Source organism: Strix aluco, chromosome 6, assembly GCF_031877795.1.
Source record: "Strix aluco isolate bStrAlu1 chromosome 6, bStrAlu1.hap1, whole genome shotgun sequence".
In the NCBI taxonomy this organism is placed as follows: Eukaryota; Metazoa; Chordata; class Aves; order Strigiformes; family Strigidae; genus Strix; species Strix aluco.
In genome coordinates, this window is record NC_133936.1 from 27,362,586 (window position 1) to 27,383,811 (window position 21,226).

The following is a 21,226-nucleotide window of genomic DNA, read 5'->3' on the forward strand; positions in this document are numbered from 1 at the left end:
CACTGCTGGAGTATCAACTGGTGAAGGTGTGTAAGGGAACAATATGTCTGTAATCATAAAGGATAGAGAAGAAACACACAAGACAGCCAGAGCAGATAAGCCAAGCCAACTCATCCACTAAAACTAAGCTCAAACTCCTCTCCAAACATTCCTCCCCACCACCAAAACAAAACAGAAAACCCACACAGAAGCAGAGTAGTCCTGGTAGAATTAGCCGATAAAAAAATATTTGTATTAACATGCTCACTACAAGAAGCTTGAAAAATGGTTAGCAAAGGAAGAACCTCCTGTTGTTGGTTTCTACTATGCTCAAAAGAGATAATCGGACTTTTATACAATTGCCTTTTTATCCTATGTGAACAAATGAAATTTAATCAAAGGGATACTTGATGCACCAAAACCTTTCTTTCAGCTCAGAGCAAGGGTTGAAGCAAGCTCACATCTGTCCCAAACACACTTATAAACATTTCCACTACCCAAGAGATGTCAGGTCTCTGCAGGTTTCTAATGCAAAGATGAATAATACAATTTTTATTTTGTTTTAAAATCACAAAGTAGTTTGGCTCTCAAGGAAGCATTCATTTCTGATTTCTCCGTCCACCCCCTGCAGTCAAGAGACTCTTTGTTCAGCAACAGTCTGCATTTCAGTTGCAAAAGGAAAAAGGGTCTAAGAAACATCCTTCCTATCTCAGACATGTAGCAAAACTGCACAATCCCTAAATCAGATGGCCCAGTTCAGAAGCTTGATCTGATAGTACAGGGCAATGATGAAACTAATGAGTCTTCAGAGTTACAAGATAAAAAACCTAAACCAACCTCCCCTGAAAAGACCACAGTAAATGGTAACAGAACTTTTCATCACATCCCAACATTAGTAACGGCTCCCAGCAGCAAACACAAGTTACGCCCTTCCCCAGGCCTGACCTCATTATTGTGCCCGTTACACATCACAATCCACTGGATTCCCAGATCCCTCTGTGGCTCATTACTTCTCATGAAAGCTCTTCTCCAGGAATACCCACCAGTCACTTGTTTAAAGTCAGCCTTTCCTGGATGGAGCTGGAAAACTATGTCACACTTGAGCCCAAAGTGCCATCACATCTTGACTCTGACCTGCTGAAGCCAAAATTACTTTTGTTGTAGAGGCTCCTATGGACTCAGTGTCCTCAACCAACAGCAGCACTTCCCTAGAGTTTGGTTTGGGTTTCTCTATTAGAGACTGCTGTACTACAGTGAGGTCTCAGCATACCCTGCAAGATTACTTCTTCTGGAGTAATGAGTCTGATAAAAGTGATCTGAGCAACCCTAAACTTGGTTTATTTTTATATCCGATACAAACTTTTAGTTCTGAACAAAAATTATGTTAAGCAGAATGAACTGATGTTTTTTCTTAAATATATTTCAATTTTATATATATACACTAGTGACTATAATAAAGGTTTAAAACTGAATATGCCTAAGTTACTTTATGACTAAGCAACACAAATTGAAAAAGACAATGAACCATATTATTTCACCTTTGTTCATGCCCACTTGATTTACCTTTTATATTTTAAGCATGTTTTACTGGCCTGCAAAAGAAAGCTACTTCCACTATTTGCTAAAGTTAACCTATATCTATTATGTCACTTTTACGTGCTTAAACATAGGTAAACACATGATTTGCCCCATATTCAACACTCTAAGGTTTTTAGAATGTTTCTACTTTCTGTACCTTTCATTTGATGGAAGAGATGTACATTATAAGGGTAAAAGAACTTTTAGTTTCCGTGCAATATGAGAAACCTCCTCTGGTAACCTGAGATGACTTAAGAGGAAAAAAATACCCTTTATTGTGGCATTTGGCTTTAGCTACAAGATATAGATGAAATTGAGTGAGGCTCAAAGCTAGGTATTTTGATTTAATCCTTGAGGTAATAAAGGCATCAGTGAGAGGTTTGTGGCCTTGATTCTGAAATCCGTATTACTGGCTTTATTACAGCAAGAGCAGTTGCACGTCTAGTTCTAACCACCTTCAAAAGTTATGGGTTTGGATACCTTTATGCATGACCACCCATTTTTATTCACAGCAGAATTTAATCAGAGAGCAAAGAGACAAAGCAACACTGTTATGCCAATAGCAGCAGTCCACATTAAAAATATTTTTAAGTAATTTGATAATCAAACATTTTTGTCAAGCTGAAATTTATGAATAAAGATCAACCACTACAAGAAATCTGTGAAAACATCCATAAACTATTTTTTTTTTACTGAAGTAGACATCTATATGTTTCTATTTTTCTTCAAAAGTATAGAATCTATTTACACTATTAAAAGTTAAGAAACATCTGCTTTATTGGACTGATTACTTAATCATTAGAATCTAGTCTAAAAATAAAGTAATGCTTACATTCATGTATTGTCAGAGATGGTACTACAACTGGTATCTTTCCATGCCAGTTCCTTTAGTGCAAGTAAGGGATTTCTGCATTAAAGGATCATACACACTTTGTAAAGGTGTTACTTTGATCAAGAATTTTTGTCTTGGGTCTTTTCTCTCCATCTTAAAGGAAATACTGAACCATGTAGCAGTTCATATATAGGAGTGATAAATAATGAGCAGAAGAATCATAATAAGCATCTTTATATTTTCAAAAAGAATATGCAAAAATTAAGTCAACTTACATTTGGTACACTTTTTTAAATGCCAATAAAACCTATGGTATCCTGATTTTTTTCCCCCACAGTAAGTCAATCTGCCACTGAATTGCAGTCTTAATGAAAGCATGTTCAATTTCACTCTATATTGATGAAATATAAAAAGATACAAGGATAAAGCGGGTCTTAAATACCCATGTATGTTCACATGTATTTTATGTACAGCTGTATCTTACATCCATTTATCCAGCTATCCACTGCTATACGATGGGAGGAAGGTTATTCTTCTACCCATTGTCGGATTTTGCCATCAAAATTAATAGCAAGAATGGTTTTATCATAGTATTACACCCACAGATGCTGTACATAATCTTGTGACTAATTTCTAATTTTCTTTTTTTTTTTTTTTAAATCACAGAGGATAGTGACAGATGGCACTTGGGGAAATTCAGCTTTATGGGAGGGGGTGGCTATGAATAATGACAAAGAAAGATATAAAGCAACTTGCATATCAATATTTTGCCAGCTTTGTTGCTACCAAATGATAAAGAAATAATGTTTTGACTGTAACCTCCAGCAACAGCTGAGACAATGTTTGTTTTCCCTCTTATTTTGAAAGGAAACTTGTATTATTGTCCATTATTAAAACATGTTAAAGCTGTGTGGAAAACAAAAAAGATATGCAGCTCCATTTTCATTTAGTGCAGTGGCAGCCAACAGAGGGAGGTCACCAGCACACGGGGTCGGAGCCTCACTGAACACAAGGGATGAAAACATTTGGAGTTTCCCACCACGATCACACGCCTGAAAGGTTTGTTTTCCTGCCTTCCAATGACAACCTAATATGAGAACCAGAAGCTTGCAGTTAGCATGGGCTGAGGTAAACTCTCTCATCAGCACTAATTAGTTAAGCTGTAGGCCCTTGAGACATGTCACACACACCACTCACTATGATTTTCCATGATTCACTTGCTGGGCAACTACCATTTTTGTACTTTGGATATGTGAACAGTACATGGGCCAAACACTATCGTTAAAAGCATTCACTGATGTGAGAACAGGTGCATCTCTACCCCAGAAGACTTGCTGCAGCTCAACAGCCCAGGGATTTAAAGCCAAGTTTGTAATTTCCAAAGTCAACTAAACAACACCCACAGGTTGCATGGAGTCTGTAGTCAAACGCACCATGTCCTGATCTTCTTTTGAGTGCAGGCCTCTACAAGGCCACCCTTTCATAAGACTTGCACACAGTTACTTAAAGTTTTGCATTAATTTCAGGGATGTTGTTTCCTCTACTCCTAATATGCAAAAGATGCAGATAGCTGGTTGCCAAGTAACAGGCAGCAGATCTGTGTGGTGCTGAGGTACCGGTCTGACCTGTACCAGGGAGAACTAACACACTTCTACCCAAGTAGACGTGGCATACACTGCCTTTCTGCTGGCTTTACACTTTTATGCTGGTTTTATGCTAGATCTCTTGGAAAGTTTGAGTAACTCAGATTAATGATGTCTGATCTAGTATAAGGTCTGCTGGCATAAAGTGACCACTAAAAATATTGAGGTAATATTGCCCCCACTGGCTTTTAAAGCATCAGATATAAAAGGGCAGACATGCAGACTTCAGGGCTTCCTCCTGTCTGGGAGAGGTAATTAGATTCTCTTCCTATAGGATAACATCTATTTCACACTACAGCCACACCAACCTCCGTACTCCTGCCATTTCCTGTGGCTTTTTTTGATATTATAAGCCCCCATTTAAAATTGGATAGTTGGAGCTCAATGCTGTATCTCTTCTTTCCACTGGAAGCAGAATCAGGCCAGAGAGTACCTGTGACACTGCTCTTGCCAGCTGTGAATACAAGTAGAGTTTCCAATATATAATTTTTATTTTCTCAGTTGCTAAGTAATAAGAGTTAAATTCTCTTCTCTGATCATCACACAGGTTCCCTTGAAGTCTGTTCTACAATATCTGCTTGTATTAAACTCCGATTGATGTCAATAGGGGTGCTGTACTCACAGGGAGAGCAGGATAACTTTGAAGGGATGTGTTGTGCGTTCAAAGAAAAAAATTAACCCTTAACTTCTTAGTGTTACATTTTCAATATTCTGCTTTACCAAATCTGCTCTACATTTTTGTGTGTGTTTGAAAACAAATATATTTTTCTAATACCTTAAAACGCTGCAGGAAAATTAAAAAGGTACTCAAAAAAAAAAAGTGAGAATTAGATAAACAGGAAAAATTATACATGCCATTACATGGTTTATTCCTTTTTTCCTAGATGACCTGCCTGATGGTATTGTCACAGAACTACATTCTGCTCTAATCCATTGAGTAGATGAGCCCAAGTTCAACTCCAATTTGCTATGATACATACAGGCCTACTGGATGTAAAATAGAGACCATTATGCAGAAACCTGAACTCAGTGATCACAGTAGCTTCCAGTTTCAGACCCTGGCATGATTGGTGGTAGCAGAAAGGATGCTGGTAAGCAGCATATTCCTTTAAACTGTATTCATCACTGAAACTGATAAGACAGACCACAGACTAGTGCACATCAACTGTAACACAGTCTATCAAAGTTAAATGGACTTTATGTAAACATTCCTTGAGGTGTCAAAGTTGTCCTATAACAAACAGAAAAAGGACATTAAAAACACTGGGCATTACTATCCAGAAAGATAGCTGATTATTCTAGGTTGTCCTTTCCTTCCAGTAAACCCATGCTCACCCTTGGTTGACAGGAAAACCAGCTCATTGTCCATGGCCCAAATCCTGGCATGTACAGGGTAAATTGTTTAAGATACTGTCCAAAGAGATTCAACCTTTTGGGCATGCCTTGGACAAAACAGCACTAATACTCCAGATTCAGCCACATTATAGGATTCTTGTGTCACATATGATGGCAGATAAAGTCAAGTTTATCTATCTAAATTAAATTAATCCCATAGAAATCAGGGTGAAAAGCCCAAGGACATGAAAGGGTGGATGCGAGGAAGTCAGTCTGCACTCCCACCCAGCAGGCAGTGGGAATCCCAAACCCAAACCAAGGCATCCAGGAGGAAAGCAGCAGCTTCACCTGGCACACGGCTTGCAGAAGAGCACCATGGCCACAATCCATATAGCCACTGGGCAAGCAGCAGTGCCTCCAACAGAGCCAAGGGGTTTGCACCACTCATCCCTGGCATGGTGCGTATGACTGGGACCAGTTGACCACAGCAGCAGTATTATGGGACAACATTACCAAGAAAGCCTGCCTAGACAGCTGCTCTTATTACAGTCCTAAGGCAACTTCTCTGTTGTTTCAAGGTGATTGATATGCTCCTTTGGTGAACAATAAAGCTGCTTCCTCAAAGTAATTCAGTGCTCCACCTAGCACCAAGGCAGTAATAATATCCTACACCTATAAACAGGGCATTTCCACAAAGAGTAACAATGTAAGCATTTAGCGGGTACTGGAATGGATTGGGGGCAGCCCAACACAGTTTAACACAGAAAAGCAGCAAAGTAACCTTTTTTTAATGGGTTATTCTGTTGTCTCTAAGTAATTATATAAAAAAATTAAAACCAACTAGCAAGCCTCAGATGGAGGGGGAGGAGACACCAAAGATTAAAAGTCACTAATCAATCTATGTAGTTTGAATTAATTAGAAACTAATCCTATGCGGATTTTAAAAAAAAAAAAAAAGGAAGAAAGATAAAAACTGAGTGAAACGAATAATAAAAAGCACTATGAAAATCAATCCTTTTTCCATAAAAGCTAGCCGTCCTAATTCATTTCCTGTACAAATTTATTACAAGTCTAATTTAAATTGCATAAGTAACTGCTTAATCTTCCACAGGAATTCCCTGTCTCATGCTTTGCTTTTCTTGTTCCTGTTGATCTTTTCATATATGAAATAAAACTCTCCTAGGGGGAAGGTGGCAAGAGGGAACACAAATGCCTGCCTTACAGGGATACAATCAATAAGCACTATCCTGTTTGAAGCAGCTGGGAAGTATTTCAAAGGAAATCCCTGCTTGACTAGAAAATGTCAATGGCAAGAGCCCCATGATCTTTTGCAAGAGCAGATTTTCACACCTGGGAACTGAAGAATTTGGAGGAAGTAAAATCTGAGGACACTGAATGTAGGACATTGATTTCTTTGACATGTTTGTTGCTCTGACACATCAGTAAGTTCAGCTAGAAATACCGAGCACAACTTGCACCTTGGTGAACGTACAACAAAACCGTGCACACCGTGGAGCAGAAGACAACAGGCCCCACTGGGCAGCACTGTGTGCCTCCAGGCAGGACGCCCAAGGCCGCGCCTTATCCCGCATGGCGTCATCCCACACAGCCACACCGGCGGTGCCCCCGCCAGCCCCAAGACCAGGGCACAAGCATGTGGTCTACAGACACTCTGCAACCCTCCAGCAGCTTCTTCTGCATCCTCTCCTTTTCAAAGTAGTATTTTTTATATATATATATATAGTATTTTTTATACATATGTATACACACTGTATCCATTTTAACACACTGCCCACTGTCTGGTGAGGGGTGGATTATACCCTTGTTCTGCCATCAGAGGTTATTACCTACCACGTGCTGTGGCACATACTGGTGAGCCTGCTTCTCAACTCAGGGTTAACAAGCAACACAGATCCCTACTGTACCTTCAAAATAACCACATGTGTTACACAAGCAAAAGGTTCAGCTCATTTCACCTCTCCGTGCTTGTGCCAAAGGGAATGTGTGTGTCTCAGCTCAGCTTTTATAATCACTGATATGTGAATGTTAACTGACAATTTTTTCCTAATTAGATATATTTCTATTGTCTTTTCCACAAATAGATGGCAATATAAACTTAAATTTTTTTCCAGGGCATGTTCATATGCTGTTCATACCCTTGCATTCCCGTCAACTCTTCAGTGTCAAAGGAAGCAGCTAGCAGTGATGCCAAAGTCTCTACCTGACACAAAACACTGAATACATTTTAAATATGATTTAAATAAAGCTTTTTAGATACCAGTGACCATGACTACATTCAGACCTTAGCTGGATTAAATCATCTCAGTTAAGAGTGGGCCCAATTTGAACAAAGACCTTGCAAAGGGAGCAAAACATTGAGTAAGTAAAGCTCACATCTTCTGAGAACCAGAACAGGGACATAGTACGTGAAGGAAAGAAGCATTTGCCTCCAGGGTTAGAGAAGAAGAGCCACAGCATCATCCACTCTAGAGTTTGCTTCCTTCTGTGTGTGAGGCGTGATATGAGGTTGGGGTGTCCAGCAGGTTATCACCAGCTCTGAGTTTTTACAGAGATGAATCAATATCAGTTGGTCACCATAAACAGTTTTCCTCAGCACCTTCTTCTCAGAAAAGTACAATAATGAAACAGATTTAACCTTCAAGAAATCCATGACTTAGCTTGAACTACTTTCCATTCCTATTGATCTTGTAGGAAATGTTACAGAACTATTAAAGTCACTGCTGAAACCAGCATAATAAAATTAGTGAATTAATAATGATATTGAATTAAGTCTGTGTTAAACTGCAAAGCAAATATAGCAGATAATTAAGTCACAAATCTAAAGCAACAAGCCACCCTTGTCGAATAGTCAAAAATCCAGAGACTGGAGAAAATAGCTTTTTAAAGAAAACTAAAATAACCACCAAAGTGCCCTAAAAGATTTCTCCTGGAGAAATGAAATGCATTTAGCTTGTTAAGGACATAAATGTCCATTTTGGTTCTAAACATTAGCTTGGGCCATCTTGCATGGGACAAATGCAAGAAGTAATTCATAATGAGGTTCAGGAAACAAACTGCCTTTTTTTTTTTTTTAATACCAATTGCATCTTCTTCTCTAGGTCTCACTGTTGTTATGGAGACTCAGATTTCTTTTCTCCACTGAACTCCACCCTATGCACAAAGCAGAGCTGTTAATAAGCTGTTATACTTCAAACTGTCACTATGCTCAAAAGTTAGGAGAGGTAGGACTAACCAAGACAGACAAGATAATTTCCTCAGTTATTTTCAGCACAGTTTAACAACCTTGCCAGCAACAAATTCCTCATTCATGAAAACATGCTCTCAGTGTGCTGGAAATGAATTTTAGTAGTTAGTGACAGTCTGAGACATCTCTTATTGAAGATAAACAGAGAAACAGCTGCATGTCTAAGCGTGTAAACCACTATAGCTTTTTTAAAAATCTCAAGTGCTTGTCTGGGCAGATTCTCTCATGCACAGAGACCAGTAAATTACTGGGACATACCAAGCTTTTGGTCAGTATTTCTAAGGGCATGTTCAGAATGACCTAGAGAAATTTTATATTGGGTTTTTTTTTTAAGTTTTCCAAAATAATTTTTCCTTCCTCAGAGCAAAGAGTGCCCAACAATCCAACATGAAGTTTTAAACACCCTATACACTCACAACAGACTTGCTGCTCAAGTAGGCAATTAACATTTAGGATGTAGACAGACAAATCTGGCTACTAATTAGCACACTTGCAAGGAATACAATCTGCAGCATAGTTATATCACAGGACTGGCTATTTACCACTCTTCACATGTATCCTGGCTTGCATCAGAACTAGTGTGGCCAGCAGGGACAGGGAAGTGATCTTACCCCTGTACTCGTCACTGGTGAGGCCGCACCTCGATTACTGTGTTCAGTTTTGGGCCCCTCACTACAAAAAGGACATTGAATTACTCAAGCGTGTCCAGAGAAGGGCAACGAAGCTGGTGAAGAGTCTGGAGCACATGTCATACGAGGAGCGGCTGAGGGAACTGGGGTTGTTTAGTCTGGAGAAGAGGAGGCTGAGGGGAAACCTCATCGCCCTCTACAACTACCTGAAAGGAGGTTGCAGAGAGCTGGGGATGAGTCTCTTTAACAGAGTAATAAGCGATAGGACAAGAGGTAATGGCCTCAAGTTGCGCCAGGGAAGGTTTAGACTGGATATTAGCAAGTATTTCTTTACAGAATGGGTTGTTAGGCGTTGGAATGGGCTGCCCAGGGAGGTGGTGGAGTCCCCATCCCTGGAGGTGTTTAAGAGTCGGGTTGACATAGTGCTGAGGGATATGGTGGAGTTGGGAACTATCAGTGTTAGGTTAATGGTTGGACTAGACAATCTTCAAGGTCTTTTCCAACTTTGATGATTCTGTGATTCCATGAATGGAATTGTATTTTCCTTCTTGTCCAGTACTACAGTTTGTAAGTTCTCCTCAAGTGTTGGGTTATGTGCGACCAGACCCTAGCATCTCCTCAGACATGTTCTGATACCCTCTAGAAAATACTCAAAAGCTGGAGAAATTTGTTACTGAAAATTAAACCACCTAGTAAGCTTGGTGGCTTTTCTCTCCCGAGTCCTCCTAGTCTATGGTAGGAGAGTTTCCTCCGTGGGAGGACAAAGAAGCCCTAAAAAGTATAATCCTGTTCCAAATTACCCTCTGACTTTATTGACTGGAGAGGGACTTTATTCTGAACATAGGTAACCCAAACTTCCTCCCTTACCCATCACAAATGCAGTTACCTCTACATGCAGACTTCACATTGAAATCATTAATCCTGCAAAGGTTTAAGCCAAGATGATATATCACCAGTTTTCTGGCCCACATAAAACAGCTGCTCTGATTGCACCTGACTCACTCACTGACCTACCCTAAAGTTTACTGTCATTTACAGGAAGGTAGAAGATAATGAGGATTTTTGGTAGTGGTTGTATTCAAAAATTAACAGAATTTAAATCTAAAATAAAACTATCAAAACCCTTTTGTAAAGAAAAATTATCTGACAGTTTAAGTATTGTAAAGGGTCTTATCCATGTTTCAACTAAAATTTTTTTGCAAGCATGTGTAGAAGTGATCTGCCCCTTCAGGCTGTCAAAAATAAGTCACTTCAGATGAAACAAGTATCTGTAGCACTGTAATAATGCACTAATTTGAATTACATATATCTGCGATTAGGAGTGTATCTAAGCATTTCAGTCACTGATGTCTTTTTCTGTACATTAACCTATACTTCCTTAACATATTTAACCTCATAAAGCTCAAATGGTCATTATTTAAGCACTCAGTAAGCCCTCTTTCTCCTTTGACCCTCTACAGAAATCACTTGCAATGCTGTACAGGAGGTAACACTTGCTGTTAAAACAGAAAAGGCTTTTTGTTTGCAATGGACAATTTCAATTTACTGCTGTTTGAATTTATATTTCACATAGCTCTCCCTTATAATCTTTGTGAGGTTTCAGCCAGTTGCTTGTAAAATTTCTTTTCCTGCCAAAGGCTGAAACCCAAGTTGCTTAAGTTTATTCATGCTGAGCAACTATGAAGGCGTCAAAGGAGTAAGAGAAAAAAAAAAAAAGGACCTCAAGGACTTCAATCATTTCCAGAGGCAAGTTGCTCTACACTTTGACAGTAAACTGAATTGTTGCACATCTTCTCTGACTAGCAGGACAAAAAGAGAGGAGTTTATGCTTTTAGTTTACTGGGCATTGGTTAAAGAAAATCCATCTCTGCTTTAACTTGATATGAAGGACAAAGGTTGCAAAAAGAAGGTGAAAATGTATTATTAAGAAGTGGCCAATGCTATTGATGGTGACTGCCCTGAAAGCGTTCAGATCCCTTTAGAAACTGAGAAGCAATTTAAAGACAAGACAGACTTCTAAATCAATGATAATTCTTCAGAGGCTCTTTTTAATTTAGCACAGTTGGTGATTTCACCTCACATACAATTCATGATTTTAAAGCAAAAAACTAGATTTTTTTGTAAACTGCAATAACTTTAAAAATAAAAACAGTAGCTACTTTCTACATATCATGACCTTTTTAGATCCAGATTATAAGTCAAAACAAAACATTAAATTGTTCTCAGTGCAAAATAAGTTCCCCTCCTTATTAAAAAGGCCCCATGAAAAGTCTTTATAGACACCCTATGTTCATTAATGAAGATTCATTGAGAAGTGACCATACCTCCTACAAAAGAGAAGAGATAAATTTAGTCCAAAGAACACATTTTTCTATCCCTACTGAAGATGTCATATAATTACAATAGCAGAATTTTAACTACTTATAGTGTTTCTTCATCTAGATCTATAGTGGTAATTCATCTGAAAGGAGAACCAAATAGGCACAAGACATGTGAGCATGCTTCAGTGTTATGTGACCCACAGGGTAATATACTTCTGTTAAATTGACCATTAACAAAAAGAAAAAAATTGAGAGCAGAATATTGACAGCCTGGAGTAGGACTATGGATTATTTTGCTCAGGTGGTTTTTGGCTTTTTTTTCATATCCTGGGAAAAAACAACCCAAAACTACTCAGAACAAAACCAAATTCCACCTTCTTTTCCATAGTTTGAAATAAAACATGCCTGGACACCAGGTCATTCACCTGAGAGCCTGCATTTCATATTTGATGTCTGTTGTGCCACCTGCTCTACCTTTCAGCTACATAAACCCAGTATTTAGAGATGCTGCAGCTTGCCAAGGTCTGAACTCTGCAGAGTGATCATGAAAGGAGGGGCCAGAGAGAATGGAAAGATTTGTCAACTGAACATTTTGGGCTGTCAACCCTTCGTCAAGTGCTAAAACACAGTAGCTACAGGAGAAACATGTCCTCATATTTGAAGAACTCGGCCATTTTTTTTTTGTTTCAAAGCTTATCTATTTTTCTGTTAAGAAAACATTTTCTTCCTCTGGTACTAGTAATTTGAAATGCAATAATGAACAAGTGTGTGTATTTTTAATCACTTATAAATTAATCTTTTGGAAAAATAATTTTTTTTTCCACTGACAAAGTTGTAAGTTCATGAAAATATGGGAGTGTTTTCAACAGCAAACTGCATCTCTGCTGCTACAAAGATTACAGGCATGATTCCATTGTCCTTTATTACACCGCAATGCAAAGAATCATTGGAGAAAAATTTTGAACTTGCATACTTCGTGTTGTGTCATGGCTTTGCAGAGAGCTGACAGCACATGGCAGCTGAAGATCTCTCATAAAGTAACACATGATTAAGATATAGCAGAAAGGCAGAGGAATGCAGCTTTATATTATTACAGTAATAAAAAAAATCATGAAACATAAGGTTCTAATGTAACTTGCAGTTTAGTGGTTGACAATGAAAAGTAATTTGAGACATATATGTTCATTTATTCTGGTCTCAGCTCTATAAAGAGTGCCTTATCTCTTTAAGAAAGACCTCTTCCCTGCTAAATCACATTATTTCTATTACTCAGGGAATTAGAATATTTGTACAGTTTATATACATGTAATACAATGGGATTTGCATAATATGAAAGGCATTAGTGCTCTGATTAGCAGAAGAACCTGCACAACCTCTCCAGTATTAGTTTCTGGTTATTCTTTTAACCCAAGCATTTCCATCTCCCATGTTAAAGCTCCCAGTGAACAGCTAAATTTTATCTGGGCTACAGCAACAGAAGTGCCACTACTTAAGGCTTTGTTAATCCCAGAAAGCCAATGTGTGAGGACATGAGATCATCTTGACTCACAGGAGACACCATGCTCTGTCAATTCTGCTGCCAGGACAGAAACATCAAAGATTTGGTGCTTTACACACTCCTGGGCCAGGTGAGCAGGTAAGGAAATAAGAGATTAAATGCTTGTTTTTCCTGAACACTGCATGGAGAGAAATGTTACGTACTTTTGTGAGAACAGACACATTCTTTAAATCCTAGTGCCTTAAAATCCTGAATGAATTTGTCGATGCAATAATGTATTTTCACCCATGTGAAAAGTCCTCAGATGATAATTTTTCTGTAAATACCCTATCTCATGGAAAATGGACTTCCACTGTGTCAGTACACCAGCTGCCCAAGCTGCCTATGGTGGTAAGGACAACACAGCAGCTTCAATTCCAGAGCTCCCTTTATGGTCCTTAAAGACACTCCAGTTGAAGGAAACACTTCAGTAGCATTGTAGCATTTGGGGGTCACCATTTCTGGCAGGCAATTCAGGGCTATGCACTTATGTTGAAGAAGAATAATATACACAGTTACATTTCAGAGGAAAACCACTGAAGTTTCACTGACTAGTGTTCACATTTGGTGCACAGGAAGGTACTTAATTACGCAAAACACCCTGTTCATCATCTCAAAAACTTTGCAGAGCTTGAACCCTGATAAGTCACAGTGCCGCTATTTAGAATGACTTAAAAATCCTTTAACACAGATTCAGAGAGAGAGGTAGCATGCTGTTTCATGCAAGGATATAGCTGTAAAAATAAAGGAGGCTATCTTCTAAGACTACAGAACACACTTTATGGACCTGAACACAGATTTCCTCCAGATCAGCATTTGAAAAGCTCCTGAAAACAACACAAAATCCAAGTAGTACTCCTCAAACTTCCCAAAACAGAGTAAAGGCTTCAGTTCCTGCTCATTTTTGTTCAACATTTTGTTAATCCACCACAGGTTAGAAGAACTAAACACTTTTTACTTAGCTTCCCAATTAAAAAAAGAAAAAAGTTCTCCCTTATATCATGAATCTCCTTTTTTGGGGATTTTTTTTGCCAGGTTTTGACAGATCAAGTTATTACAGTTTTTGACATTTTAAATTGGATCAGAAGGAAAGAAAATAGCATCTAATATCTGTAAGCTAGTAACATAGTTTTGCTACTTGTTCAGGTTGGTTTGTCGCAGTGCAACAAACAGCAGAGTTTTGTATCCTGCTGGACTACCTCCCCTCTCTATAGGAATTTTACTTTAAAAAAAATAATTTTGAGATCAGTATGAAACTCTGATATGCTCCTACAGGTATACTACTATAAGACTAAAAGCATTTTTGCAGGTACAGAGGTCCCCTCCATTTCTGTCCCCAGCCATTTGGAGACTCCTGGAGACCAGGAGGAACAGGCTGCAGAACACCACTTCCCAGGCAAGGCATTCAAGACTGCCATCACACAAAGCAGTCAAGGATATTTCAAAATATTTAGGACAAAGCCGATTGCCTTACCTACTTTACTACAAGCTGTTTAATTTATAAATCACTGACTTCTATAAGTGAAGAAAACATGCATCTCCATGTCAAAACTGAAGGATTTTATCTTATAAGGCTTACTGTGATTCAAAATCTATTACAATATTTAAATAATGTTATGATTTGCTTTCTATGAAACTATTATTAGGTTAATATTATGATTTCACTTTGTCAGTTCAACAAAACTACATATTGATGCCTTGTTTTTCCACACCAGCTTACCCTGCTGTGTTTATTTTGCTTGGCAACTGGATTTTGACTTTTAAATAAGTGTGCAAGTTGGAAAGAATGAATTCCATTAAGTAATCTTTTATAAATAAACAAAAGGGATCACAAAAAAAGTATTATTCTGATGTCTTGAGGTTCTCTGAAGTTGCAGTAAGCTCTTCAAAAGGCAGACAGAAAATAATATTATCTCAGTGAAATTTAATGCTAAAAATGGAAAGAGAGAAAGGAGTGTAAATTTTGAATCCCTACTTTCCCCAATGCAGTAAGAGAACATTAATACTTATTTTCCTGGTCCGGACATCAGGTAGACACAACAGAATTACAATTTACTGCAACAAATTTATGTGGAAAAAAGAAAAGTCAGATGCTCCTGTTTTCCAGTGAAGAGACACACGCTTTCTAAAACAGATACCTTGCACAGTACCTGCATTCTCCTGACAGTATATTTGTGTTAACACTGTGAATAACCATTAACTGATAGATTTTGTATTTTCTCTAGCTTTCTTCTGGAAATATTATTTAAGGCTCTCCTAGGGAAAAAAAAAATCTTTAGCTGACAGTTTTGTCATGAAGAGGCAATTTCTTAATCCTTTGCTTTCTGAGCTATTGGTTTTATTTACTTTATAATGGTTGTATTTAGGACAGTCAATTAGAGATAAAAAGTCTATAAATCAGATCATGTGTTTTTTCTCCAAAATTTCATTATGTTTGTAGGACGAGAACCTGCCACTTGCATTTCCACCAAGTATGTAACTTGTAACATGATCAGTCTTTTTGATATCATTAGTCTCATTTGCTCAACAGGGTAAGAAAATGAGTAAGTGACGAGGCAGATTTTTTAGGACCACAAATTTGTAATTGCTTTTACAACAAAACCATCTCAGAAACACCAGCTCCTGCTTCCGAAGCAAAGGATGCCACTTCGCAAGAACTGTAGCTTAATACTTAATACAAAGTACCAACAAATCTTTTCAGTCCCATTAAAATACCACTGCACTTGATTCCTTGCTGTATTAAAATCACTTTAGAAGGCAGTTTTTTAGCTTGTCATCCTGTTTACTGATCGTATTTCTTTAGCGTTTCAAGAAAAAGACAAGTAGCATTAAAATACTGTTACATGAGGAGGTTATAGATCATATTGCAAATGTTATTGAGTAAAGAATTCAAGAGAGGACCGGGCGAAACAAATGCATCCTGCTCAGCAGACTCATAACTCAACTTTACTTGACTCTTATTTTTACTTGTAAAAATTCATCATTATGTTTTTATATCTTTAATTGACTTTTTGTAATATCCGAGTAATTTTTTTATTTTTCTTCATCGTTTGCTGCTTTACATCATATATCTGCCAGGGCAACACCAGCAAGGAGCACATCCTGAGCTCTCCTGTAAACTGCCAGCAAGGCTATTTCTCTAGCACTGCCATTCAGTGCACTGGTCCATTCAGTAATTTAAACACACAGAAGGTAAAGCTGAATGTACAGTCAGACATAATTTAGTAATTTTCTCTCTGTAAAATTGTTACCGAAATCATGTTTACTAAAATGTGTTTTACAGTTCTTGAATGACATTTAAGGAGATTAAATACATTTAAATATTTAATTGTGATGATTTACAATGTATAAGTTATCTATTTTAATGTACCCAACAAAAGGAAAAAGGGTTACATTATACACAGCACTTCATCCAGCATGGCACAAACCCCTGCAAGACAGTGACGGTTCAGACTGTGCCTGAGCTGAACAGCCTGGCAGTTTCCCAGTCTGCTGGGCATAAACCACTCCCACCACTATGCAAACTATCTGAATAGATAAGAGTGTCCTTTCTAAGATAATTAGAACTCACAGAAACCACCCTGGAATCTCATCTGCTCCTACCATTAATGAGGAAACAAATGCACAAGAGGAAAAAAAAAATTAGATGGATGGGGCCAAATCTGCCCAGAGCTCCAAGAAATGCCATGAGCACATTCCAAAGAAAGATAATCTGTGGCATCTGAAAGACAAATAATTATTCTGAGATGTTCGACTTGTTGACAGACAAAACAGCAACTGGTTAATTTGTCACCCAAAAATTCCTCTGGGTATGAAATCCTCAGATTTCTGAAGAAATCCATCCTCTCTCAGAAACATCTCTCAAGTTTTTCAGAAACCTAGTAAAAAAGAAACAAATGGTAATAGCTATTATTAATTTAATTGCTGATGGCTAATAGAGGAAACTCAAAAAGAAACATGCTGCTTTTTTCCCCAAATTCAAAACCCAATACCCTGACTCTAAAAGGAGGAGGTCCTTAGCCGGCTGAAGAGGTGGACAAGGCCATCTCCTGGCCCGAAGGGGATTTGCAGCTCTGAATCCACATAATGCTGAGTTTTCCAGGGTCTGAGACCACTGTTGCTGACGAGTTATGATTTCCAGCACTGCTGCCAACAGCCAACCTGTCTTGATTTATTACAAGAGGCTATTTAAAAAGAAAGGTAGTCTGCTAAAAGCCAGAAATATGCAAGGTGTAAAGGGCTTTGTCAGAGCTGATTTTCCATGTAGAGGCAGGCTGGGCTACAGAAACCAGCTCAGCTGACAGAGATGTGTCAATTAATATAGGACAAACTATTAATTATTAAGAAGCTACTCAGACATGACAAATAGATATTTGCTAGTAAAATTTGGTCATGGTTTTAAAGGATATCTGTTACAATTACTGGGATGGAGGAAAACAAAGACTGAAAGTTATGAGAAAATTAGGATTCAAAGCAAATAGAGCTAAAATAAGATACATCTCCTGAGGCCGACTGCTATATAACCCTATTATTATAGAAGACATGAACTTGATCTGGCCTCAAAACAAAGTTCAGAGTTAAGAAGAGAGCCTTTTCTCAGACCTCACTGTTAGCTAACAATTTCTCCAATGCATGTTTACATCACCTTTTGCAGAATATGACATTATTTACAATATGCTTGGTACATACCTGTTAGTTACCAGTTTGTAACATACCATGAAGTGTCATTATTGCTGATAAAAATCTTGTAACATTTCTAGTAAAGTCTTTATTTATCTGTGTATTTATATAGAAAAATGTAATTTGGAGAAGACTGAGTTTTCTGAGGATGTTTTCTATTAGATTTCCTTTCTTCTCTATCTCAAGTCCTAATATTTCAAGGTGGGCACATCTGTTGTTAATTTAACTAACACTCAGAAGAGTTCGCGGTAGCCATATGCTTAAATGAATGCTTTCATTTGGAAGTGGCCTTGTCTCAGCTTAAGGCAGGTCCTTGGTGAGCATGGTTTATTTTTGTATCTTTCATTAACAGGGCTCTGGTTGCAGAGATATCCTATTCTGGACAGACTCTGACTCACTGGAAATGTCACTACAGACAGGTAGAGGCCCCAGGCAGAGATCAAGATCCTGTTATCTTCAGCATTTCATAATCATACACTAAAGAATCACTGCTCTTACAAGAAACAGGAAAAAAAGATCTTCAGGAATGAAAGAGCACAGCAGATAGAGGAAATGAGGAAAAAGGAGGCAGAGAAGAAAGGCAGTCAAAGTGCCAGTAAAATAATTTCCCACTTAGATTGAAGTCATGTGCAAAACTGAAGTTGACAATTATTTCAGACTTTCTGACTAATTTATTTAGTTGCTCAGTCAATACAACCATTCCCTTTTCCTCCCACTTTTTCTGGAGAAGAGAATGATGTGGTATTTACTCCTTGCCCAACTACTTCGGTTTCCTCCCCCCACTTCTCTTTCTGGAGGTATTAAGACCCAGTAAAATGTCAGAGTTCCCTCCTACACAGTTTCTCTCTCCTCCAGGCACTCTTCTGCCTCTATTTTCCTCAGAACCCTAAATTCACCATTCTAAAGAGACATTTTTATGGTAGCTTTAAGCCCACCAAAGGCCAAACTGCTGGGAGAAAGAAAGTGTTATCCCTTCCTCACCCCTGCCTTGGCATATCATTGTTGTTGAATCAGCAAACTGACCCAACTCAACCCACAGCAGGTGAAAGGTGCTTGCCCCACTGCGAGAGGGGTGGGAGAGCCTTTGGAGTCAAATGTGTGACTATCCCTTTGCAGCAGAACAGCATTGGCTTAGATCCCCTTAAGCCAGCCATGAAAGCTTATACTGCTCCTTTCCCTTCCTTGGCCCTTAATACCATGGTTTCCAAACCACTCCCTGCCTAAACACCCTCATGGTGATGATCTCTTCACCCTCTCTCGTTCCTCACGCTCTGCTTCCTGTCAGTTTTGTTCTGTCCACGAGCTCTGTGCACTGTTCTTTAGTTCTTGCAGTACTGTTGCCTCTCAAAGTCATAGCACAACCAGAATGGGAGGCAAAATGTCATTAATGAATGTGTAATGAAAGGTAGGGAGATAATTAGTTTATGATTGATGGGATACTGAAAGGGAGATGGAGAAAGGAAGGTGAACAGAAACTGGGAGCACTGACAGCACTCCAAGCTCAGAAAGCAGTTTTAGCAGCAGAACTGACAATGCTGCTGGTATAATCAAGAACAACTCTGCAGGTGTTGAGGGCAAACAGGTTGTTTAAACAATAGTGATGTGAAACAACATGGACATGGAGAAACATCCAGGTTTTTGAAATGTTGTGCAGGAGAGTGCTGGTGGGGCAAGGACACATAAGGCCACAAAGACAAGGCAAAAGAGACATAGCAAAGAGTTATCATTCTCCATACTACAAAGACAGAGGGAGGGAAGTTGCAGGGAAGAAGGGAGAGGAAAAGCCCCAGTTTACCCATACTGTGGTTGGGTTGACAGGAACATAGGGACTGATTTTAGTCTTCATCTAATGAGTATCTGGGACATCCTGCTAACAGTTCTGAACTGTTTTTTCCAAGGGGAAAGTCTCTCCTCTGGTTACAATCCTTCATGCGTGCCTTCAGTAAGCAAAAGAGCTGCCCCTCTGCCCAGAGTAACAAACCTGCATTCAATAAGTAAAACTCATACCACATTATCCTGGTGTGGCTGCACAATCCCCTTCATCCTGATTGAAGTGCAGTCTTGCTGGAGGAATATAGTAGCCACCAAGCCTATTTTTGTCTCAGTCAAGCACAGCTCCAAGAACCATTACCACATGGGGTTACCATTTCCTATCCCACAAGCTTCCGGAACAACATATTTCAGGTCAAAACATTGTTTCACTAAAATCAAATCATTTCCTTCAGAATGCAGATCTTTATACTTGTTAATGACGGAGACATTCAAAATTGAAAGCCAGCTTCATAAATTACAACCAAAAGCTCTGTTTCAAGAAGGTGAAGCAAAAATGCTTTCTGTAATAGGTTTTTGAAAAATCAGGCATCCCCCTCCCCTTCCCACCCCTCACCCCCATTATTTCTACTCTTCCTTCCAAAAAGTTCCCTAATAGCAAAATCTCCTCTTTGCTCTGACCCTTCCCTTCCAACACCTTCTACAGGCTTGTCCCTACTTTATAAACTATTATACTACAATAAAACAGCGATCCTTTGCCTTATTTGCAGTTACAGGTGTTCTGGTTTTCCTGACACAATACTTGTTTATGAGTATTAAAAATACTCACTTATGTCAATTCAGATATTTTTAGTAACGACCAGGTATAGAGTAAATATTTAGAATAACTATCTCTGAATCCTGGTCACCTTCCTGTGAAAATGGCAGTTTGTCTGCTCAGCAAAAAATTTGGCAGTCTCCACTTAAAATATCAGACTCTGCATCTGTCAGCCTGCAAGGGAGTGGAGCTGCTGATAACCTCTGACAACAGAGCACAGTCACTTCAGTCAAAAGAGGGTCTACCAACTTTTTTGGTCAAAATCTTCATGTGTGGTGGAAGAAAGTTTAATTCTGCAAAGCTGAACAAGGAAAGATAACAAAGACCTCACACTTAATCACCAATGAATTAGTCATGGTTCTAAGTTGCAGGTGTGATTTACAGTTTTACCTTTATTATAAAGAGTACTGTTAGGCAGCTATATTAATTGTGGTAGTTTCTACATCACCTCCAGTTATTAAATTATGATACAGTTTAGTTCAAACTAGAATTTACCTGCTGAAGTTTTATGGTTTGTATGTGATAACAATGGATCCTTCTGGCCTTATACATTATTAATCATATTGCTGGAGCTGATTTTTGCTATCAGGTCTTGTCAACATTGCTTCTAAGAGAAGATAATAGCTTCTATTTTCCACTAGCTGACACAATGCGCCAAGTTTATCTCTGTGTATTCTTATTGAAAACTAAAATATACAACTAGCATAAATTGAGACAGTATAGCCTGTAATACTGCATCTCGTGGTGGCTCTGAATAGCTAGTTTTTGTCAGTTTGGTAAGCTAAAATTTATTACACCATTGACAACTTCAGTGAAAACTCTGTTCTAGTGTGTTGCATA